This window comes from Monodelphis domestica, chromosome 2, assembly GCF_027887165.1.
Source record: "Monodelphis domestica isolate mMonDom1 chromosome 2, mMonDom1.pri, whole genome shotgun sequence".
Classification (NCBI taxonomy): domain Eukaryota; kingdom Metazoa; phylum Chordata; class Mammalia; order Didelphimorphia; family Didelphidae; genus Monodelphis; species Monodelphis domestica.
This window is the reverse complement of record NC_077228.1, coordinates 264,304,579-264,330,872: the sequence shown is the minus strand read 5'-3', so window position 1 is coordinate 264,330,872 and position 26,294 is coordinate 264,304,579.

The following is a 26,294-nucleotide window of genomic DNA, read 5'->3' as shown; positions in this document are numbered from 1 at the left end:
TTGCATATGCATTACGTACCTCTTATCTCATTATCTCAATAACAAGTCAGGAAGGGCGCAATTATTCCTCTTTTTCCTTTCTTCTCTCTCTCTCTCTCTCTCTAACCTGCCTGCTGGGCATCTCTAAAGTCTTCTTTCTTTATTCTTTTCTTCCTTCTCAACTCACACCTGATTCCTAATCCTATCTAAGAATTCTACTTTCCACTCATTCTTGGTTAATTTTTATCTTCCTTCATTGTATACCCTACAAAGGAAGATAAAAGGAAGAAGCGTCCTTCCTTAACAGAATCTGATCTGTGTGTGTCTGCTTCAGTTTCCCCAAACCCTCTCTCTGGCTCCTTTCTCCTCTTCAAAATCATAATCCTATAGATATTTTCTTTTATGCAGTGGCTGCTGGTCGGCTCGCTGTATGGTGTCTTCTAGATCTGTTTCTTGGTCAGTCATCTCAGTGAGATATTTCATGTTTCCTTCTATTTTGTCAATTTTCTTTATTTTGCTTTATTAATTATTTTTTTAATTTTATAATATTTTATTTGATCATTTCCATACATTATTCATTAAAGACAAAGATCATTTTCTTTTCTTCCCCCCCATCCCCCATAGCCGACGCGTGATTCCACAGGGTATTACATGTGTTCTTGATTCGAACCCATTGCTATGTTGTTAATATTTGCATTAGGGTTTCCTTTAGAGTCTCTCCTCTGTCATGTCCCCTCAACTGCTGTAGTCAGGCAGTTGCTTTTCCTCGGTGTTTCTACTCCCACAGTTCATCCTCTGCTTATGAATGGTGTTTTTTCTGTGCGATATCTGCAGATTGTTCAGGGACATTGCACCGCCACTAATGGAGAAGTCCATTACGTTCGATTATACCACAGTGTATTAGTTTCTGTGTACAATGTTCTCCTGGTTCTGTTCCTCTCCCTCTGCATCACTTCCTGGAGGTTGTTCCATTCTCCATGGAATTCCTCCACTCTATTATTCCTTTTAGCACAATAGTATTCCATCACCAACAGATACCATAATTTGCTCAGCCATTCCCCAATTGATGGGCATACCCTTGTTTTCCAGTTTTTGGCCACCACAACGAGTGCAGCTATGAATATTTTTGTACAAGTCTTTTTGTCCATTATCTCTTTGGGGTACAGAACCAGCAGTGCTATGGCTGGATCAAAGGGTAGATATTCTTTTGTCGCCCTTTGGGCATAGTTCCAAATTGCCCTCCAGAATGGTTGGATCAGTTCACAACGCTACCAGCAATGAATTAATGTCCCTACTTTGCCACATCCCCTCCAGCATTCATTACTTTCCTTTGCTATCATGTTAGCCAATCTGCTTGGTGTGAGGTGATACCTCAGAGTTGTTTTGATTTGCATCTCTCTAATTATAAGAGATTTAGAACACTTCTTCATGTGCTTATTACTAGTTTTGATTTCTTTATCTGAGAACTGCCTATCCATGTCCCTTGCGCATTTATCAATTGGAGAATGGCTTGATTTTTTGTACAATTGATTTAGCTCTTTATAAATTTAAGTAATTAAACCTTTGTTAGAGGTTTCTATGAAGATTTTTTCCCAATTTGTTGTTTTCCTTCTGATTTTAGTTACATTGGTTTTGTTTGTACAAAAGCTTTTTAATTTGATGTAGTCAAAATTATTTATTTTACATTTTGTTATTCTTTCTGTCTTGCTTGGTTTTAAAGACTTTACCCTCCCAAAGGTCTGACATGTATACTATTCTGTGTTTACCCAATTTACTTATGGTTTCCTTCTTTATGTTTAAGTCATTCACCCATTTTGAATTTATCTTGGTGTAGGGTGTGAGGTGTTGATCTATTCCTAGTCTCTCCCACACTGTCTTCCAGTTTTCCCAGCAGTTTTTATCTAATACTGGATTTTTGTCCCAAAAGCTTGGATCTTTGGTTTTATCATATACTGTCTTGCTGAGGTCGCTTTCCCCCAGTCTATTCCACTGATCCTCCTTTCTGTTTCTTAGCCAGCACCAAATTGTTTTGATGACTGCTGCTTTGTAATATAGTTTAAGGTCTGGGACAGCAAGGACCCCATCATATGTGTTTTTTTTTTCATTATTTCCCTGAATATCCTTGATCTTTTCTTATTCCAGATGAATTTTGTTATGGTTTTTTCTAAATAAGTAAAGAAATATTTTGGGAGTTCCATGGGTATGGCACTAAATAGATAAATAAGTTTGGGTAGGATGGTCATTTTTATTATATTGGCTTGTCCTATCCATGAGCAGTTAATGTTTTTCCAATTGCTCAAGTCTAGTTTTAGTTGTGTGGAGAGTGTTTTGTAGTTGTGTTCATATAGTTCCTGTGTTTGTGTTGGGAGATAGATTCCTATGTATTTTATTTTGTCTAAGGTGATTTTGAATGGGATTTCTCTTTCTAGTTTTTGCTGCTGAGGTGTGTTGGAGATATATAGAAATGCTGATGACTTATGTGGGTTTATTTTGTATCCTGCAACTTTGCTAAAGTTGTTGATCATTTCAATGAGCTTTTTGGTTGAATCTCTAGGATTTTTAAGTAGACCATCATGTCATCTGTAAAGAGTGATAACTTGGCCTCCTCCTTGCCTATTTTGATGCCTTCAATTTCTTTTTCTTCTCTAATTGCTACTGCTAGTGTTTCTAGTACAATGTCAAATAGTAGAGGTGATAATGGGCATCCTTGTTTCACTCCTGATTTATTGGGAATGCATCTAGTTTATCCCCATTGCAGATGATATTAGCTGATGGTTTTAGATATATACTCTTTATTATTTTTAGGAACGACCCTTCTATTCCTATGCTTTCTAGTGTTTTTAATAGGAATGGGTGTTGTATTTTATCAAAGGCTTTTTCTGCATCTATTGAGATAATCATCTGGTTCTTGTTGGTTTGCTTGTTGATGTGGTCAATTATGTGGATGGTTTTCCTAATATTAAACCAGCCCTGCATCCCTGGTATAAATCCTACTTCATCATGGTGGATGACCCTTCTGACCACTTGCTGGAGTCTTTTGGCTAGTATCCTATTTAAGACTTTTGCATCTATATTCATTAGGGAGATTGGTCTATAGTTTTCTTTCTCTGTTTTTGATCTGCCTGCTTTTGGAATCCGTACCATGTTTGTGTCATAAAAGGAGTTTGGTAGAACTCCCTCTTTGCTTATTATGTCAAATAGTTTGTAAAGTATTGGGATTAACTGTTCTCTGAATGTTTGATAGAATTCACTGGTGAATCCATCAGGCCCTGGGGATTTTTTCTTAGGAAGTTCTTTGATGGCTTGTTGGATTTCATTTTCTGATATGGGATTATTTAAGAATTCTATTTCTTCTTCTGTTAGTCTAGGCAGTTTGTATTTTTTGTATATATTCATCCATATCACCTAAATTGGTGTATTTATTGCCATATAATTGGGCAAAGTAATTTTTAATGATTGCCTTAATTTCCTCTTCATGGGAAGTGATGTCCCCCTTTTCATCTTTGATGCTGTTAATTTGCTTTTCTTCCTTCCTTTTTTGAATTAGATTGACCAGTACTTTGTCTATTTTGTTTGTTTTTTCAAAGTACCAGCTTCTTGTCTTATTTATTAAATCAATAGTTCTATCACTTTCCATTTTATTAATTTATCCCTTAATTTTTAAGATTTTTAGTTTGGTTTTCTGCTGCGGGGTTTTAATTTTTTCTCTTTCATATTTTTTATTTGCATTTCCAATTGATTGATCTCTGCTCTCCCTAGTTTGTTTATATATGCAGTCAGGGTTATGAATTTACCTCTGATTACTGCTTTGGCTGCATCCCAAATGTTTTGAAAGGATGTCTCGCCATTGTCATTTTCCTCGATGAAATTGTTAATTGTTTCTATGATTTCTTCTCTAACTAAACGATTTTGGAGTACTATATTGTTTAATTTCCAATTAGTTTTTGATTTGGTTTTCCATGTACCATTACTGATCATTATTTTTATTGCCTTGTGATCTGAAAAGGCTGCATTTATTATTTCTGCTTTTCTGCATTTGTGTGCCATGTTTCTGTGACCTAATGTATGGTCAATCTTTGTGAATGTTCCATGTGGTGCTGAGAAGAAGGTGTATTCCTTTTTATCCCTATTTATTTTTCTCCACATGTGTATTAATTCTAATTTTTCTAAGATTTCATTCACTTCTTTTACCTCTTTCTTATTTATTTTTTGGTTTGATTTATCTAAATTTGATAATGGTTGGTTTAAGTCTCCCACTAATATGGTTTTACTGTCTATTTCTTCCTTCAATTCACCTAGTTTCTCCACTAGAAATTAGGGTGCTATATTATTTGGTGCATACATGTTGATTAGTGATATTTCCTCATTATCTAATGTCCCTTTTAACAAAATATAATTACCTTCCCTATCCCTTTTGATCAGGTCTATTTTTGCTTTGGCTTTATCAGATAACATGATTACCACTCATGCCTCTTTCTATCAATTGAGGCCCAGGTCTTACTCCATCCTTTAATTCTGACCTGATGGTTTTCATCCTGCCTCATGTGTGTTTCTTGAAGACAATATATGGTAGGGTTTTGGATTCTAATCCATTCTGCTATTCGTCTACATTTTATGGGTGAGTTCATCCCATTCACGTTCAAAGTTATGATTGTCATTTGTGGATTCCCTGAGGGTTACTGTTGTTTCAAACGACCCTGCACTCTGAGGGGGGAGGTTCCATGGCTTCCTGGAGCTCTGAGAGCTGGTGATAGGATTAACCTCAGACTGAGTATGCCCTCAGGCAGCGACCTTCAGGGAGACCCAGATGGAAGGTTCTATTCAGGGGGCTACAGGCTACCCCTGTCTCTCTCTGCCTCTCTGTTGTCTGGGTTCCCCAGCGACTGGTTCAGGTCGTTTTCATGGGGCGGCCCTCAGAACAGCTGGCTCCCGAGGCCCCCCTGCCTGCCCTGAGGTTCCTGCTGCTGCCTGAGACTCAGCACTCTGGGTTGGGGGGGATGGGTCCTGGGACCTTCCCTTTGCCTTCCCCTTAGTTCTGAGTGATCTCGGGCTATGACTCTTGGGGGGCTGTACCTTTTGATCCAGGTCCAGGAGGAGTGTTTCCAGTGTCTATTCTGCTGTTTGTTTTGGATTTCGATGCCCTAGGAGCATTCCGTTTGAGATTGGTAAGGAAGGGTTTCTAGAGCTCCAAACTTTAGCTTTCTCTAAGCTGCCATCTTGACCGGAAGTCTGCTTTATTAATTCTTGCTGTTTTGTGAGATCATTGGCTTCTAACTGCCCAATTATGGTCTTTAAAGACTGTTTTTTTTTTTGATATATATATATATATATATATATATATATATATATATATATATATATATATATATATATTGGTTTTCTGCTATAATCTTTTGATTTTCCTTTTTGGTTTAGTCTATCCTGCTTTTCATGGCTTCCAGATGTTTAATTTTGGTCTCTAATTTATTCATCATTTCATTTGATTTCTGGGCTACTTTCTCCAATTGGAGTTCCTGTCTTTTAAACTGTTGTTTTCTTTTTGAACTATTTATTACTTTTCTTGCCAATATTCTTTCATCTTTTTGATAAGCTCAAATTTAAATTCTTCAAGAGCTTGTGGCCAATTTCCATTTTTTGGATGGTTTGGATGCATTTATTTGTATGTCCTCTTCTGCTATTTCCTCTGTTTTTTGTATTTTTCCTCCATAAAAATTATCCAGGGTTAATGCCTTCTTCGTATTTTTCTTGGCATTGGGAATTTGTTTTTCCTGGACATTTTTTGCTATCACTATGGTGGTTTTTTCTTTCCTTTCCAGTCAGAAGTCTGAGTGAGGAGGACAGGCTCTCTGTGCATAGTGCTAAGGAGTATGGTTTTTGCCTGAGGCCACCTCTCAAATCTCTGGAGCTTCTACTGTTTGCTTCTCTGCACTATCTCTGCACATGTGCCCAAGGTCTGCACTCTTCTGTCTGTTGGGATCTCACATCTAGCTGCTCTCAGGGGTAGGTCTTTGGTGATCTTAGTCAGCTGCCAAGGACCTAGAAGTGCCCCTCACTCTCTCACTGATTCTAGCACTCACTGGTTCTGGGTCTAGTGCACTGGCTCCATAGGTGGGGTGGGGGAGGGTAGATCAGCTTGCATTTTGGTGGAAGCTATTTATCCCCCTTATAGTGTGGAAATGCCCCAAACCCACATACCTTCAATGCTGCACCCTGTTATGTAGTCCCTTCATTCATATGAATTAAAATTTTTTGGCCTTTTGAGGTTGTCTGTATCAGTAGGCACTCAGGAGAGGTAGATTACTGTGTCTGAACTGCAGCCATGTTTATCCAGAAGTCCCTGACCCATTAACTTTGAAGAAAACTAGGTTTTGGAAAAGATGAAACTGAGGGAAAATTCTCTGTCCATGTAAAAGAAGGTAGGTAACATAGTGGATAGTATAGTGGAACTGGAATCAGGATTTGAGTTCAAGTCAGGCTTTAGACACATTATTTGTGTGACATTCTCCCTAGGAAACTTTTGTTTGCCTTGGTTTTCTCATCTGTAAAATTGGCTTAATAATAGTATTTACCTCCAAAGGTTCTCGGTGTATAAAAAGAGATCCTATTTATAAAGTGCTTTGTAAACCTTCAAGCATTATATCCAAGGTTTTTTCATCATCATGGTTTTCAGGTAGTGCAATAATTCTCAGATTGTCTGTCCTAGATCTATTTTCTAGGTTACTTGTTTTTTTTTCAATAAGCTATTTCATGTTTTCATCTGTTTTTTTCCCCCTTTCCTTTGATTCTGCTTTTTTGTTCCTTGATATCTCATGAAATCATTAGTTTCTAGATGGTCAATTCTTATTTTTAAGACTGGGTTTTCCTCTGTCAGTTTTTGGTTCTCCTTTTTCCATTGGCCCATTTCTTTCTGCATCACTTTTCTTTTCTTTTCTTTTTTTTTGCATTACTTTCATTTCTTCTTACATCACTTTCATTTCTCTTTCCTATTTTTCCTCTACCTCTCTTAATTGGTTTTAGAAGTCTTTTTTGAACTCTTCCAGACTCTGTGTCCAATCCATATTTTCTTTTTGACTTTGTTAAATATAAAATTAGTTTTAAAGACTGATTATATTAATTATATTTTGGTCACCAAGGATTTTACTTATGAAAATCCTAAATGAAACACTCAAGTCAGAATGGAGTTTTATGGTAATTTAATTAGAACAGGAGTAAGAAATTATTAGAGGGAGAGAGAGGGGTGGGGAGAGATGGAAAGAGGGAGAGAAGGAAAGAGGTTAACTCAACCTTTTGGCTCAGGCTGAGCCAGAGGGTTTCTTAGGTCTTGGAGTGCCAAGGCAGAGATGGGAGTCAGTCCTTATCACTCACATGACTGATCTGAAGGAAAGCTGTCTGCAGGCCTCCTCCCAGGTCAAGCTCCAGGATCAAACTGGTGTCTCACCCCCTGCACAGGAAGTGAGCAAACTCCAGAGGCTATTCTCTACCTCACTTCCTGAGTCTCACCAGTGCCAATGGTGGCTCAAGCTTGACTTAGGATAGCCCAGGAGTGCAGTTAGTTGTTTCTGATTTGTCATTAACTAGCACATGCCCGTGTAGTGTGGATGTGCATATTCTTGGTTGCTAGACCAAGCAAGATGGGGTAAATTTAAAAATCACAACTTCTCATGTGTTTCCTTTGCTTTTGTTGTCCCTTTCTGTGTCTGCACCTTGCTCTTTGTCACCATAAAAATTCTTTAGAGTTAAGTGCTTTTTTGTTGTTTGCTCATTTTCCCTATCTAATTATAGGTAGGCTCTGTTTTCTGGAAAGTTGGGGTACCCTTTTAAACTTTATTCCTTCCTTGATGCTATTTTCAGTTTATTTTCTGGATTGTTACTAGTTTACCAGATGGTCTGAGGGCTGAGAGTTCTGAAATTCCCCTATCCATGCTGATTCAATTGACCCTTGAGGTACAGATAGCTTAAAGACTTTCCTCAGGCTCTAGTGTAAGGTTTTGATCTCAGTCTGAACTTGATCAGGTCAGGGGCTGATCAAATTCTATACCTAGGCTTAGGCTCAAGATTTTGTCTCAAGGTGTTTTTTATTCAATCAGGCACATCGTTGATTGCCTTGTCCTGGAGCTTCACCCTTAGTTTTGGGGAAAAAGATACCAGGGAGGCTAGATTATGTCCTCATCTCAAGCCCACATGGAATAGCCCCTTTCAGCCCAGATTATACTGGGCTGGGACTCCAAACTCTTCTACAGATTTGAAATTTGAAGAAGTGTGAGTTGACTTGGACCACTATTTGCCCTAGCAGTATTTCAGGGTCTGCCTGTAGTAAGGATTAAGTTTGCAACTTATGAGAGCAGATGGGGTGATGGTGGTGGGTGGCTTGTTCTTGGCTTGCTCTTCACCTGCTGCTCTGTTTCCTGTTATTTCTGCTCCGCTCTCACCTCAGTTCCCCAGATGGTCTCTGCCTACCTTTTGGGATTTTCTTTTTTTGAAGATTGTTTCACTCCATCTCCTTCTTGGTTCTTTCATACAGGATTTGTTTTGTGGTGATATTTTGCTCTTGGTTGGAGAGGATTTTTCATAGTAAAACAGTGCTGTTTTTCTAATTGCTCCTCCATCTTAGTTCCACCACCAGAAGATCTGTAATGCACTATATATGCTAGCTTTGGTATGTATTTAGAATAGAGAATGGGAATTTCCAAGAGCAGTGAGTAGATCAGTTTGGTAAAGCATGACGTTCTTTGCCATGGGCAAGGTCCAGCCTCACTCAAGACTCCAGGAGTTCCTGACAGGTGGTGAATGATCAGTCAAGAAAATAACAAACAGAAGACGCTGTATATTTATGGCCATGGGCATGCTTTGCATCTTATAGCTGCTCTGCCATCCCCAGGCTTAATGTTTATTTTTATACTCATTTTCTTGGCACACAGATACATTACTTAACACACATGTCTAAATGGAGATAATTGGAAAAGTGATACATTAACTTTTAACAAATCACTTGATTAACATTCTATATTCTTTTATTGTGATTGCAGTTTCTTGACAGACTAAATGTTTCACACAAGATAAATGATTTCATAACAGGTGGCTTAATTTTCTCACTACCCTGTGAGGAGTTTTGAGCCTACAAACAATCAAGGAAATTTACTTATTAGAAGTAATCAATGAGAAGTACTTAAAGACAATTCAACAATCATATCATTGAGTTTGAGAGGTACTGGGAACACAATTCAGATTTAATATTAAACTGATCATTTCTCAGGGTTTAGCAGGGAATTTCTTAAAGGGAAGAATCAAGTCACTGAGGCATGATGAAGCTTGATGTATCTGCACATTTTGTATGGGCTTTTATGGTTGATTTGTATGCTGGCTTCATGAGAATAAGTTTCTGTAAGTGGGAAAGTTCTGGGTTTGGCTTGTAGCTGCAGTTTTACTGGGAATTATGTACCTAAGTAAAAGTTAACCCATGGCAGTCTTTTGGGATTAGGTTTGAGGGTTTGATCTTTTGGTGATATTTTAGAGAATTAGGGTACAGGTATTTTGCACTTGCATTATTCCTTCTGAGACTAGGGGGAATAGTAATCATGTCAGTTCCATAGGTAAGGGACATTGATAAGAGAGGTCATGCAAAGGGGGACTGGGTGGACAATTATATCTTGCCAAGGGCCACTCTGTGGCCTCCTTAGCTACCACATGTGCCCTTGCCAAGCATCGTGGCCTGATGGCTCCCAGAAATTCTTGAAACAGCATAATACATAATAAATACATCATCAAGGACTTCTGGGTAAACATGGTGGCAGTCTAGATGCAGAAATCTTCCTCTTCTCAGCACCTACTGATATAGACTACCTTAAAAGACCAAAAACCCCAAATTCATATGAATGAAGGGACTCTACAGTAGGATGCAGCATTAAAGGTATGTGGGATTTGGGCATTGCTACACTATAAGGGGGTGAAAAATCTCCCACCAAAATGTGAGCTGATGTACCCTCCCCCACCCCACCTATGGAGCCAGAGTCAGAGCCAGAGTGTACCAGAATCAGTACGTAAGGGAGGGGCACCTCTAGAGTGAGTGAGGGCCACATCTCAGTCCTTGGCAGCTGACTAAGACAACCAAAGACCAAACCCCTGAGACCAGCTACACCTGAAACCACAGCAGGCTGAAGAGTGCAGACCATGGGCGCTCACAGGGAGATAGAACAGAGAAGGGCAGCAAACAGCAGAAGCTACATAGATTTGAGAGCTTACCTCAGGCAAAATCCTTCCCCTTAACTCCATACATAGAGAGCCTGTACATCTAACTCATATTTCTAACTAAAAAGGGAAGGAAAAACCTCCATAGTGATGGCAAATAGTACCCAGGAACAACAGCCTCCTTCCAGCAAGAAAAACAAGAAGAAGGGGCTGACCCAGGAAAATTTTTATAGAGAAAAAAGCAAGGATACAGAGGAAATAGAAGAGGAAATTAAAATAAATGCACCAAAATCTTCCAAAAAATGGAAATTGTCCACAAGCTCTTGAAGAATTTAAATTGGAGCTTATAAAAAAAATGGAAGCCTTCTGACAAGAAAAGTGGGAAATAGTTCAAAGAGAAAATAACAGTTTAAAGGACAAGAACTCCCAATTGGAGAAACAGCTGGAAGCCACAAAAAGCAGGATAGATCAAACTGAAAAGGAAATTCAAAAGATTTTTACAGAAAACCAAAAGATTATAACAGAAATCCAGGCCTTAAGGACTAGAATTAGGCAATTGGAAACCAAAGATCTTGCAAAACAGCAAGAATCAACAAAGCAAAGTCAAAAGACTGAAAAAATAGAAGAAAACATAAAATATCTCATTGAAAAGATGAAGGATCAGGAAAACAGATCACGATGAGACAATTTGAGAATCATTGGTCAACCTGAAAAGCCAGAAATAAACAGGAATGTTGACATCATACTACAAGAAATCATCCAATAAAACTGCCCTGATGTTCTTGAACAACAGAGCAAAATAGACATTGAAGGAGTTCATAGAACACTCTCTACACTAAGTCCTCAAAAGACAACTCCCAGGAATGTAATTACCAAATTCAAGAGCTTCCAAGCTAAGGAGAAAATTCTATAAGAAGCCAAAAAGAGACAATTTAGATATCCAGGAGCAGCAATCAGGACCACACAAGATCTTGCAGATTTCACACTAAAGGACCTCAAGGCTTGGAATATGATATTCAGAAAGGCAAGAGAATTGGGTCTTCAACCAAGGATCACCTATTCATCAAAACTGACTATATACTTCCTGGGGAAAGTATGGGCATTCAACAAAATAGAAGAGTTTCAAATATTTGTAAAGAAAAGAGCAGAACTAAGTGGAAAGTTTGATATCCAAACACAAAGATCAAGAGAAACGTGAAAAGGTAAATAAGAAACAGAAGGAAAAGGGGAAAATGCTTTTTTAATTCAAATTTTCTTCTTTAAGAGCTATAATAAGATCAAATTATTTATATTAATATATGGGGAAAATGTCATTTGTAAATCTCAAAAATTATTTTCACTATTATAGTAATTAGAAGAATCATCCACAGGAAGAGATTGGGGTAATAATTGCTATAAGATGCCATGCAAAAAAAAAAAGGAAGGGGGGAATCAGGGATGGCACCAAGAGATACTTGAAGAAATAAAATAAACAGGATAATTTTTATCACACAAAGATATGCATGGGAAGGGGAGAGGAAGAATACTCTTATAAGGAGAGGAAGAGAGCACTATTAGGTAATATTTAAACCTTACTCTCAGTGAAATCAATTCTGAGGGGGTAGAGCATCTAGATCCACTGAGGTCTTGAGTTCTATCTTATCCTGCAGGGACAGTGGGAAGAGAAAACTAATGGGAGTAGGAGGGGATGGAGCACAAACAGGAAGAGAAAGAGATGGGGGAGGGAATTTAACAGACCTCCCCCAAATATGAATGGAACAAAATGGGAGAGGGCATAAAGGGAAGCATATTAAGGGAGGAGATTAGGAAGATTGATTACTAGCAAACCACTGGTTTAAAAGGATATAGCAAAAGAAGAAAGGACAGAACTAGGAGAGGATATCAAAATGCTCGGGAATACACAAGTGACAATTATAACTTTGAATGTGAAAGGGATGAACTCACCCATAAAATGAAAAAAAAATAGGAGAATAGATTAGAATCCAAAATCCTACCATATGTTGTCTACAAGAAACACCTGAGGTGGGTAGATACTCAAAAGGTTAGAATTAAAGCCTGGATCAAAAGCTATTGGGCCTCAACTGATAGAAAGAAGGCAGGAGTTACAATCATGATATCTGGCAAAGCCAAAGTAAAAATAGATCTGATTAAAAGAAATAGGGAAGGTAAATACAACCTGATAAAAGGGAGTATAGACAATGAGGAAATCTCAGTAATCAACACGTATTCACCAAATGGTATATAGCATCCACATTTCTAAAAGAGAAACTAATGGAACTTAAGGAGGAAATAGATAGTAAAACTATACTAGTGGGAGACCTAAACCTACCACTCTCAAATTGAGATAAATCAAATAAAAAAATAAATAAGAAAGTGGTAAGAGATGTGAATGAAATCTTAGAAAAATTAGAGTTAATAGATTATATTGAGAAAAATAAATAGGGACAAAAAGGAATACACTTTTTTTTTTCAGTGGCACATGGTACATTCACAAAGGTTGACCATTTACTAGGTCACAAAAACATGGCAAACAAATGCAGAAAAGCAGAAATAATAAATGCAACCTGTTCAGATCATCATGCAATAAAATTAATAATCAGTAAGGGTACATGGAGAGCCAAATCAAAAATTAATTGTTAATTAAATAATATGAATCTCCAAAATCGATTAGTTAGGGAACAAATCATAGAAACAATTAATAATTTAATTGAAGAAAATGACAATGATGAGACTCCTTTCAAAATCTATGAGATGCAGCCAAAGGAGTACTTAGGGGAAAATTTATATCCTTGAGTTCATATATTAAAAATTAGGGGGGAGGTGAAGAGGTCAATGAATTGGTCATGCAAATCAAAAAACTTGAAAGCAAACAAATTAAATATCCCCAGAAGTAAACTAAAGTAGAGATGCTAAAAATTAAGGGAGAAATTAATAAAATAAAAAGTGAAAGAATTGTTGAACTAATAAATAAGACTAGAAGCTGGTGTTTTGCAAAAACAAACAAAAAAAGACAAAGTACTGGTTAGTCTAATTAAAAAAGAAAAGAAGAAAACCAAAGTAACAGTATCATAGATGAAAAGGGAGACCTCACCTCCAATGAAGCGGAAATCAAGGCAATCATTAATTATTTTGCCCAATTATATGGCATTAAATATGTCATTCTAGGTGATATGGATGAATATTTGCAAAAACATCAATTGCCTAGATTAACAGAAGATGAAATAGAATTCTTAAATAATTCCATATTAGAAAAAGAAATTGACCAAGCCATCAAAGAACTCCCTAAGAAAAAGTACCCAGGGCTTGATGGATTCACATGTGAATTCTATCAAACATTCAAAGAATAGCTAATCAAAATACTATACAAACTATTTGACATAATAAGCAAAGAGGGAGTTCTACCAAATTCCCTTTATGACACAAATATGGTACTGATTCCAAAGCCAGGCAGGTCAAGAACAGAGAAAGAAAACTATTGACCAATCTCCTCACTCAGAATGAGTGACTGACTTGAACATAAAGAAGGAAACTATAAGTAAATTAGGTGAACACAGAATAGTATACATATTAGACCTTTGGGAAAGGAAAGATTTTAAAACCAAGCAAAATTTAGGAAAAAATCACAAAATGTAAAATAAATAATTTTGATTACATCAAATTAAAAAGGTTTTGTACAAAAAAACCCCAATGTAACCAAAATTAAAAGGGAAGTAACAAATTGGGAAACAATCTTCATAAAAACCTCTGACAAAGGTCTAATTATTCAAATTTACTAAGAGTTAAATCAATTATACAAAAAATCAAGCCATTCTCCAATTCATAAATGGGCAAGGTACATGAATAGGCAATTTTCAGTTAAAGAAATCAAATGATTAATAAGCACATGAAAAAGTTATCTAAATCTCTTATAATCAGACAGATGCAAATCAAAACAACTCTGAGATATCACCTCATACCTAACAGATTGGCTAACTTGTCAGCAACAGAAAGCAATGAATGCTGGAGGGAATGTGGCAAAGTTGGGACTTTGATGCATTGCTGGTAGAGTTGTGAATTGATCCAATCATTCTGTAGGGCAATTTGGCACTATGCCCAAAGAGTGCTAAAAGTCTGTCCTTTGATCCAGCCATAGCACTGCTGGGTTTGTACCCCAACGAAATAATAAGGAAAAATACACATATAAGAATATTCATAGCTGCGCTCTTTGTGGTGGCAAAAATTTGGAAAATGAGGGGATGCCCTCTGATTGGAGAATGGCTGAACAGATTGTGGTATATGCTGGTGATGGAACACTATTGTGCTCAAAGGAATAATAAAGTGGAGGAATTCCATGGGAACTGGAACAACCTCCAGGAAGTGATACAGAGCAAACGGAGCAGAACTAGGAGAACATTGTACAGAGAGACTGATACACTGTGGTACAATCACTAATGGAGAAGTAATAGACTTCTCCATTAGTGGCAATGCAGTGATCCTGAACAATCTGGAGGGATCTATGAGAAAGAACACTATCCACATTCAGAGGAAAAACTGTGGAATTAGAAACATAGAAGAAAAACAACTGTTTGTTTACATGGGTTGAAGGGTATATGATTGGGGATATAGACCCTAAATCAACATCCTTGTGGAAATATAAACAAAATGGAAATAGGTTCTGATTAAGGACACATGTAATACCCAGTGGAATTGCGCATCAGGTATGGGAAGGGTGGGGGGAGGGGAAGGAGGAACAGAATATGATTTTTGTAACTAAGGAATAATGCTTGAAATTGACCAAATAAAAAAATAAAAAAAAACAATAAATACATCAAAGTAGGCTGGAAGCAGATCATAAAAGAATTTATAAATCAGGTTGAAGAATGTATATTTTATCCTAGAGCCTTTTGGGATCCACTAAAGTTTCCCAAACCTCTTTGCTATTCATTGTGGTCTTGATATCTTGATAGGTTACTGAATAGCTGATTATATGAGGAGATGATTTATACTAAGCTCTGAATGTTTGAGAAAAGTGGGGAATGATTGCTTTGTTACACCTCTCAAAAGGATTAAATTTAAATAGGATCATAATACTAAATACTTATTCAGCTTTATAATAATAAAGACATTCACATACATTTTTCTCATATGATATAAGTATAGTGGGTATTATTATTTCCATTTTATAGATGAGGAAATTGTTTCAGGAGAAATGAATTCCCTAAGGAAGAGGCAGCATGATACAGATAGACACAAGGTTCAAAAACAAAAATTTTAGATTCTAAGTCCAATGTATTTTTCTGCTCTACCATCCCAGTCTACTGATGAGAAAACTGAAGTTGAGATAAATTAAGTGATTTACCCAAGGCCATGTAGTTAGTGTCTTAGGCAGGATATGAACTCAGGTCTTCCTGGTTCTAAGTCCTGTTACTCTTTATAGCTTTAACCCAAAGGAGTAAGAAATGTGACAAAGTAGAACTTCCCCAAACTTTTTGTGAAGATCAAATGAAACAATGTATGCAAATTGTTTGGCAAAACTTAAAGTATCACATTGAATTATCATTTTTAACAGTTATGGTAAAATGTATCATATGACACAAATAATCACCGTGTTTAAAATAAAATAAAAAAGTTTTTTTTTAAACTACCCTGTTTCCCTTGAGTTCCTGAAGAGTGTTGTATCCAACCATTTTTTGTAGCCCTTCTAGTTTTGGAACTTTATGATTAAATTTTGTTCAAGAAATAGATTTCCATGGGGAACCATTAGCAGGTTTGAATATCAAACACAATGTAGAACTTTAATTTAAGAGAGTACATGATGGAGGTAAATCCAGGTAATCTTGGGGTAAACAACTAAAACAACTGGGTTGGAGATTTCCTCCCAAGTTATCATCCCAAGATACTTCATTAACAATCCATTGAATGCAGCTTCTCACAGTGAAGTCACTAACCCAAGGGGACTCATTATCATAGATTGCAAACTTTTTCTAGCAATCAAACCTCTAGGTATTTCTTTTTCATTTCCATTCAAAACAGTAAGGCTATACAAACTGGTGACTAAATTCAACTAAGTGATGAAAGGCAATTGTGTTAAGGGACAGGGACATTAATGATTATAGTAGGAACTTTTTTAGCATTATTAGCCTGCATGAAATAGTTTTAACTTTCTATTTACATCATCAGCTCTTTTTAGAGAGACCATTACTCAATGAAAGGCTTTTGTTTATTTGTTTCTAGTTACTATATCCATTAGCTCTCATCTAATGCTTTGATATAAAAACTATATCATATGATTGCAATTAGTGCTACAATAAAATAAATTGTATAAGGAATGGAAAAAAGAGAATATATGTTGTCCTTTTCAATGTGGCATAATAGCAAGGCAAAGGTTTATCTCATTAATGCCAATTCAAGTTAGGCACAGCAAAGAATTCCCTGACATTGGAAAGCAATTGTGATTCTTTTCTTTTAAGAATCTTTAAAATGGGGCAGACAGCTAAAAGTTTGAGCTATTATACTTTGATGAACAATAATAATTTTTGAAAAAATATCTCTTTTTAAAATTATCTTAATAATATGATTAAATTTACCTTGAAAATCCCTTGCATGTGATGATTAGCAATACTCTTTTGAAGTTCAGAATTTTGAGAAAGAAAAGACTTTAGTAAACTTCTTTTATAATTCATGTCTGAAAAATAATTGCCATAATGCCATAATTATCATAAAACATGATAAACAGTTGTCCTGTCTTTATTTGAAAATTTCCAGTGAGATGGAACCTCTATTTCTTGAGGAAATTCATTTCGTTTTGGGATATATGTGTATATATATATTTTTTGTCAAAAAATTTTTTAAACATCAAATCATATTTTACCTCAAACTTCATCCATTGCTTAAGACCTATGCCTCAATTGAAAAATGGTGAAAAGATAGAAAAAAGTTTTCAAAGGAAGATATCCAAGCTATCAACAAACATATGGGGAAAAATTCCAAAGCAATTTGGAATTATATGCCTACATCCCAAAGAGATCAAGGAAAGAGGAAAAGACTCATATATAGTAAGATATTTGTGGAAGTTCTTTTTGTAACAGCAATGAATTGGAAATTGAGGGAGTGTCCATCACCTATGGAATGGTTAAACAAATTATGAGTATATATAATATATAGAAATATATATATATATATATAATATGCTGCTATTTTGTCATAAGAAATGGTGAAATGGCTAGGTTCAGAGAAACTGAGAAAGACTGGTATGAGTTGAAAGAAAGTTAAATGAGTGGAACTAAGAGAATAATTTATATAGTAACAGTGATGTTGTAAAGACAAACAACTTTGAAACACAAGGTCGTCTATTAAAGTAATCACCAATTCCTATTCTAGAGAACTGATGAAGATATATGCTACCCATCTTTGGGAAAAGATGATAGATTGAAAAGGCAGAATGAAAAATCAATTTTTAATATGGGAAATATTAATTATTATTATTATACTTTTCTTTTTTATTGTTTTTTCCATTAATTTTATTTTAGAATATTTTTCCATGGTTACATGATTCATGTTCTATTCCTCTCCTTTTTCATCCCCCCTCCTAGAGCTGACAAGCAATTCCACTGAAATATATGTCTTATTATTCAAAACCTATTTCTATATTATTCTTATTTGTAACAGGGTAGTTTTTTAAAATCCACAACCCCAGAGGGAAAGGTGGTGGGAGGGGAGGGGAGGAAAAGAAAATGATCTTTGTTTCCAGTGAATAATGTTTGGAAATGACCAAATAAAATAATGTTTAAAAAAAAGGTTGTAGAGCACATGGATGGGTGAGTTCTACTCTACAGTGATAAAATCCCAAATTGCAGAGATTATGAAAGTAAAAAATTAGAAGATTCCACTTTATTCAGTATTTAGTAAATTATTTAGTAAATCAGATCCTGGGAGCATTTTAGAATTATCTGATTGCTTGAATTAGTGAAGCTTTAAGCTATTTAATACCTTTAAGTCCACTGAACTCTTTAAAACTGAAAATGGGTGATAGCAAAACAGCATTCAATACTCTGGAAATTGTATTCAGGTATTCATTTACATTTTCATCTAATGTGGAATCATATGCAGTAAAACAATTTACTAATTATTCAGAATGATATTAAAATCCTAGCATTATGTTAAAATTGTACAAATAAAGAAAATAATACTATGCATAACTTATAGGAATAAGGTCTATTCTGATAGTGATATAGTAAAATCAAAATATTCATTTCAAATCTTCTTGAAGTCTTAGGATATGTTGCTTTAAAAAAAGCTATACTGCAGTTTAATATTTGCATGCATTGGTCTCATCCTTTCCAAATCTGTCATCAAAACACACCAAGAAAAATTTATTATTAAAAAAAAAACCACAACCCCAAATCATAAACCCACACAAGTGATAAATTATGTTTTCCTTCTGCATTTCTACTCCCATAGTTCTTTCTCAAGATGTGGATAGCATTCTTTTTCATAAGTTCCTTGGGATTGTTCTGGATCATTGCATTATTATTAGTAGCAGAGTTTATTACTTTTGATTGCCCCCACAGTGTTTCATTTTCTCTGTACAATATTCTAATTCTCTTCATTTCACTTCATATCAGTTTATGGAGGTCTTTCCAGTTCAAACAGAAATCAAGCAGTTCATCATTATAGCACAATAGTATTCCATCACCAGCATATACCACAATTTGTTCAGCCATTCTCCAAACGAGGAACACCCCCTCATTTAACAATTTTTTGGCCTACTGATTTCTATGGTTATTAAGGATTGATTCCAACCTCATTTTTTATTATTTAAATTAATTTATTTAGTCAATTTAGAACATTATTCCTTGGCTACAACAATTACATTTTCCTCCCTCCCCTCCACCCACTCTTCCCGCAGCTGATGAGCAATTTCATTGTGTATTATTTTTGTCCTTGATCAGAACCTATTTCCATGTTGTTGGTGTTTGCATTAGGATGTTCATTTAGAGTCTACATCCCCATCTATATCCCCTCAATCCGTGTATTCAAGCAGTTGTTTTTCTTCTGTGTTTCTACTCCCACAGTTTTTCCTCTGAATGTGGATAATGGTTTTTCTTGTAGATTCCTCCAAGTTGTTCAGGATCACTGCATTGCCACTAATGGAGAAGTCCATTACATTCGATTGTACCACAGTCTATCAGTCTCTATGTACAATGTTCTTCTGGTTCTGCTCCTTTCACTCTGCATCAATTCCTGGAGGTTGTTCCAGTCCCTATGGAATTCCTCCACTTTATTATTCCTTTGAGCACAATAGCATTCCATCACCAACATATACCACAATTTGTTCAACCATTCCCCAATTGAAGGGTATCCTCTCATTTTCCATTTTTTTGCCACCACAAAGAGTGCAGCTATGAATATTCTTATATGTGTATTTTTCCTTGTTATCTCTTTGGGGTACAAACCCAGCAGTGCTATGGCTGGATCAAAGGGCAGACAGACTTTTAGCACCCTTTGGGCATAGTTCCAAATTGCCCTCCAGAGTGGATGGATCATATACTTTTCTTTTAAATGAGGAGGGGGTCTAGGAAAATAAAATGAATCATTATTGAATGAAAATTAAAATTTCAAAGTCTATTTTTCCATGTCATTTTCAGTACAAAGATCATTTTTCTGTGTAAGGAAAACAGAAGGAAAACAAGAATTAAGTAACTCTTCTTTCTCTTCTCTTCTCTTCTCTTCTCTTCTCTTCTCTTCTCTTCTCTTCTCTTCTCTTCTCTTCTCTTCTCTTCTCTTCTCTTCTCTTCTCTTCTCTTCTCTTCTCTTCTCTTCTCTTCTCTTCTCTTCTCTTCTCTTCTCTTCTCTTCTCTTCTCTTCTCTTCTCTTCTCTTCTCTTCTCTTCTCTTCTCTTCTCTTCTCTTCTTTCAATTCATCTGTCCCTAGTAGTCTTATACTTTTATTGAGTTCTAGCTTTCCCCCCACAAAATTAAATACAACCTCTTTCTCTTCCCTCCAAAACATCAAAAACACTTTGTTATTATCTAGATTTTCATAATTACAGGACAGATGACTTAATGTGTGTGTGTGGGATTAGTAGCTGTTGGTTCCTCTACTTTCCCCTCTCATTACTTGTTTAGGGTAAATGAACCCTTCACCCCAGATCCAAATGCTGGAAGGGCAGACTATGTCCACTAAGGCATATTTTAGGATGCAGGCATTCTAGCTTTACATCCAATAGAAAGAGACTATTCCCAAAAACCTGGTAGGCTAATACATCATATCCATGTATGTAAATTTTATATAGTAGAGGAAACTGAGGCATAGAGAGGTCAGTCAAGAAATACTTGTAAAGTACTGAGAAAATGAAAATGCCTTTGAATATGAAAATGAATCTGACCAGGACACATTTTTATTGGCATCTCTAACTGATTCTGTACCAAATAATCTTTTTATTATTAGAGTTACCCCACTATACTGACTCTGAGGAGGAGACAATGATAAGTCAGAAGTGCCTATCTTGACTATAAAGACTGAGGTACCTGTCTTAGGCATAAATCCTGTTCAAGAGTCAATACCACATTTACCCTTAAAGAAGCCCCAAAATATTACAAATGACTCCTAGATTGCTCCCTGTTCTCTTTTCAGGACGAAGTCCTGAATCCTGACAAAACAACATAAGCTGTGTACATAACATTCCAAACTGATGCTGAACATCTCCTGTTATATGAATTATTGCTCTCCTAGACTACTCACTCTGGATGTCTCCCTCCCCAATTTCCGACAAAGAAAAACTGGATATTTTAACTGGTGAGCTCAGTTTTGTCTGAGTTCAGTCATGTGTCCAAATTACTCTCTCTAAGGAAATAAAAATAACTGCTGTGGAAACTTTTTCTCTTTTATTATTTTTCCAGAGTCGACATTACTTACTGTTGATTAGACAGTGTACTAAACAATGGGAATACACACGTGCACAGAGAATTTGGGCAATCTTGCTTCTCTTTTATTTCTGTACTGCCATGATTGTTCTTTACTATTCATGACTAACAATACAAAAGTGAAATGAGGCTACTAATAAAATCGCATGAATATTTGAAGTAATGAAACTTAAAAGTGTAAGTGTGGTGTATTGGCTATATTAAGGCATATGAAGAGGATTTCACATTAGCATCTAAGGGTACTAGAAAAATCTCCTGGAATAATGCTTGATCAGAGTTGTGAAGGAAGCCAAAGAAAATAAGAGGCAGATGTGAAAGGGTACAACATTCTAGGCAAAGGGAATATAAGACATCTCTATTATAGACAATATTAAGGCTCAAAGGTAGGAGATGAAGTGTTATGTTCAAGGCAGAGCAAGTATTCCAATGCAACTAGATAGTTGAATGTATGGAAGATACAATTATGAAGAGCTTTAAATGCCAAACAGAAGAGATTATATTTGATCTCAGAGCTAACAAGGAGCCCCTGAAACTCACTGATCAGGATGGCAGAATAGATAGACCTGAACTTTAGAAAAATTACTTTGTCAAGTGAATAGCGGTATTTTGGAGTATGAAGAAATCTATTAAAATAATTACAGTATAAACTAATAGGGCCAATACTAGGATGATGACTGTGTGAATAGAAAGAAAAGGAATTATACCAAAGAGGTGCTCTGAAAGTAGAAGTGACAAGCTTTGATAATTGACTTTTTAGGAGGAGCTGAGGAGAGAATTGTGAGCCGAGGATGGTTAACTACGAGAATGGTAGTTACCTCAACAGTAGGAAAAACATTATTGTTTTGTAAGACAATTTAAAATCTGGTGCTTCTAGCCCTTTACATTTTTTCATTAATTTCTTGATATTCTTTGTTTTCTTCTTCCATGTGAATTTTATTATCTTTTTTTCAATCAGTAGTATTTTAGAGTACTTTTTAAAATATAACTATATGGCTTTGAGTTCTTTATCCAAAAATGTGTAATTTAATTGGGATAGCATTTAGTACGTAGATTAGTTTAGATAGTATTGTCAATTTGATTATATTGCCTCTGCCCATCCATGAAAAGCATTTCTCTAATTATTTAGATGTGACATTATTTGTTTAAAAAAGTTTTATAATTATGTTCATGTAGTTCCTGGGTTTATTTTGGCAGGTATATCCCCCGGTATATTTTTTAATTCAATAAGATTTAAAGGTTTTCACATGGATATCATATATAAAATTAATACAGATAGAACAGTTCTGGGGGGAAAAGAATACTTACTTCAAATATTCCTGATAAATATTTTATATCAAAGAAGTAGTGGTCATCAAAACAATATGGTACTGGTTAAGAGACAGAAGGGAAGATCAATAGAAATGACATGTGTGTAACACAAACTCCATTCGGAAGTATGTAGTCAAAAAAATTATGAATGATTCAAAAAGAAGAATTGAAAGTCATAAATAACCAGTCCAACAACAAACATTAAAATAAGAGGTAATATAAAGAGTACTGAATCAAAGTTATAAGATGAGTTTTACACTACCAATAGCAATTAGAGAAGAAAAAGAAATTTTTTTTTCTAAGCTGTCACTCTTTGCAGATGATATGATGGTGTAGGACTATAGTTAGGGATAGTCTGGTTTTTAGGGTTAGTTGAAAGAAGGGAATTTTGAGATAAGCCCTGGGAGGGGATTCTGGGTAGGAAAGGAATTTTGGGAGTCTGACCTAAAAATAACTGAACTAACTTCCTTCTTGGATTTCCTATGAGCTGGAAGTATTTTTGTTGTTGTTTTTGTTTTTGATTTTTACTTTCTGCCTGTCTTCCCAGGGAAGCCCAGGGTCTGCCCTCCCCTGCCTGCTGGTGTTTTGGGTGTTACTGCTCTCAGTTCTCTCCAGCTGCTTCTCTGCTGCCTTACTTCCATGCTCTGAGCCTGGCATATCACTGTCCGCAAGGTACCCCAGTGCCTTTTCCCGCCCTGAGGTTGCTGTCCTTTTGGGAGGCCCTGCACTCTAGGTGGGGAGGGTTCCTGGCCTCCATGAGCTCTGAGGGCTCCTGATGGGATTAGGTTCAACTGGGTTGGTCTGGATGTGACCCGAGGCAAAAATCTCCGCTGAGACTCTGATGGAAGGACCCAGCCACGGTGCTACAGGCTCCCCCCATCTCTCTCAGGGTGCTTCCCTACCATCTGTGTTGGACACCCTGAGTCTGGCCCAGGTTGCTTTCAAGGTGTCCCCTTCAGAACAGTACCTTTGCCAGCCCTGAGGTTCCCTCTGCTGTTGGGGGCTCAGCAATCTGGGTTGGGGGGTAGGGTTCCTGGGACCTTCCTTCTGCCTTCCCCTTATACCCAAGTGTTCTGGGTTTCTAGCTTTGGGGGGGGGCATACCTTTTAATTTGAGTCCAGAAGGAGGATTCCCTGGCTCTGTCCTATTGTTAAGTTTGAATTTCAGTCCCCTAGGAACATTCAGTTTGTGATCGGTAAGGAAAGGTTTTCAGAGTTCTGAACTTTTGCTTCTTCTAAGCCGCCATTTTGACCGGAAGTCCACTTTAGAATATTTTTCCATGGTTATAAGATTCATGTTCTTTCCCTTCCCACTCCCTTCCCATATCTGATGTACAATTCCACTGGGTTTAACGTGTGTCATTGATCAAGACCTATTTCCATATTATTAATATTTGCACTAGGATGATCATTTGGAGTCTACATCCCCAGTCATAACCCCCTTGAACCATGTAATCAACCAGTTGTTTTTCTTCTGTGTTTCTACTTCTACAGTTTTTCCTTTGAATATGGATAGTGTTCTTTCTCCTAAATCCCTCTGAGTTGTTCAGGATTGCCACTAATGGAGAAGTCCATTACATTCGATTGTACCACAGTCTATCAGTCTCTGTGTATAATGTTCTCTTGGTTCTGTTCCTTTCACTCTGCATCAATTCCTGGAGGTGGTTCCAGTTGACATGGAATTTCTCCAGTTTATTATTCCTTTGAGCACAATAGTATTATATCACCAGCATATACCACAATTTGTTCAGCTATTCCCCAATTGGAGGGCATCTGCTCATTTTTCAGTTTTTTGCCACCACAAACCATATAGTTATATTTTTAAAAGTACTCTAAAGTACTACTGATTAAAGAAATGCAAACCACAACAATTCTGAGATAATCATCTCACACCCATAAGAGTGGTTAAAATGACAAAAGAGCAAAATGATAGAAGTTGGAAGGGATGTGGAAAAATCAGGATACTAATACACTATTGGCAGAACTTGAATTGACACAACCATTTTGGAGAACAATTTGCAATTATACCCAGAAGTTTACAAAACTTTGAATAACACTAGACCCAGTTGGATCTATTTCCCAAAGAAATCTGTGTAAAAGGAAAAGAACCTGTATATTCAAAAATATTTAAGGTTTTTTGTTGGGGCAAGGAATTGGAAATTGAGATTAACATCAATTGGGAAATGGTTAAACAAATTGTGGTATGGGTCTGTGACTGTAATGGAATACTATTATTCCATAAGAAATTATGTGCAGGATAATTAAAAAATAAAACCTGGAAATAATTATACAGGATAAGGTACAGGGAAATGAGTAGCACTGAAAAAATACTGCAGAGTTAATATTGAAAAAAGAAATCATGAATCTTACCTCCAGTGATTGAACTGAAAGGTGTAAACATGAAAGACTTAATGTGTATGAATATGTCTGTCTCCTAGATGATACTTTCTGTGATGCAGGGAGGGTGAGAGGGGTTGATACTCTTTTGGATAAATTCTATTCATAAAAGGAAAGGAGTAATTATAAAAAAATAATCAGTGGACCATCTGGCCTACTCTACTTGATTCTTCTTGGAGTGTGAAGGGTTTTTTCCTTGCTGTCCACAAAAGGCAGTAATATTTCTTAATGATCTAAATAGAATCCCTTTTTATTGACTTCTGTATCCTTTTACATGTATTTTAAAACATGATTCCAAAATTTATTAGTGATTTTCTTTTTCATAATTTTTCTCAAAGAAATATGATAATTATATTAATTTGTATCCTATCTTTATTTTTAGTAGTAATTTAGAGCATTTTTATATTATTATATTTTCTAGTGTTGCCATGGATTCTTCCAATTTTTAAAAATTTTGTTTGGCTAACTTTTTTTCATCTATTTATTTTCATACTCCAATTCTATTGTTCTTTTACAGAAAACATACTGCTTTGAGGAGTAAGATTTATATTTTACATTTTCTATTCTCTTAAATTTTGTTTTTTTTATCCTTGTAAGTTCCACTTTTTATTTCTTTGATATTTTCATATAACTCTTTGATTGCTTTTCTAAATAATGCTGAAAGTTCTTAGAGTTGCTCAATTGTCTTTAAGATGATTTTGGAGATTGCATTATAATATTTTACTTTCCTTAGGGAATTTTAGCTTAGTTTTTTTCATGTAGTCGTTTGAGATGAGTCTTTTACTGACTTCCTTTTTAGTCATTTTATATATGGGTCCATATGTCTTGGAATTGACTATTGGTATCAATTTTTTTCTTTTTTTTTTTTGGATATTCTCCAGCATCTGCTTTAAATTTTTATAGTTTTAGAACTCTTGAATTTAACTTTTTATTTTACACGGAAAGAACAACAATCCCAGAGAATCTAAATGACTTATCCAAAGATAAATATCAAGCTAGTGATAAAGTTAGACAGAGGAATCAAGTCTGTTGATTCTCAAATAAGAGAATGCTGCTTGACTTAAAATAACTCTTACTTCCTACCCAATCCAAATATCCACTACAGCTGTTAAAAATGAATTCAGTGTTGAAGGAAAATGAGCTTTTTATTACTTTTATTATTCATCAATTGTATTTGTCAACCTTGTGAATTAATTGTCTTTTAGGTCTATAATTCTTTTATTCCATGTTTTTCAAGAAATAATATTTTAAAAATAACAATCAATTACCAATAATCTATCCCATAAATACTTTCTTTATTAAAAAAAGGCTGAGCAAGACTACCTTATAATGACAGTCCTTGTACATCCAACTTTCACAGTTGTCTGTGTGTTAGAGAGGAAGACATGTTAGATATACCTAGAATAAATTGGTCATAGTATCTGATTTGAATTCTATCAATGTTTAGTGTTGTTCTCACTTACATTATTATAATCATTGTTTATATTCTTATGGTTCTGCTTACTTTTAGTGGTATCACTTC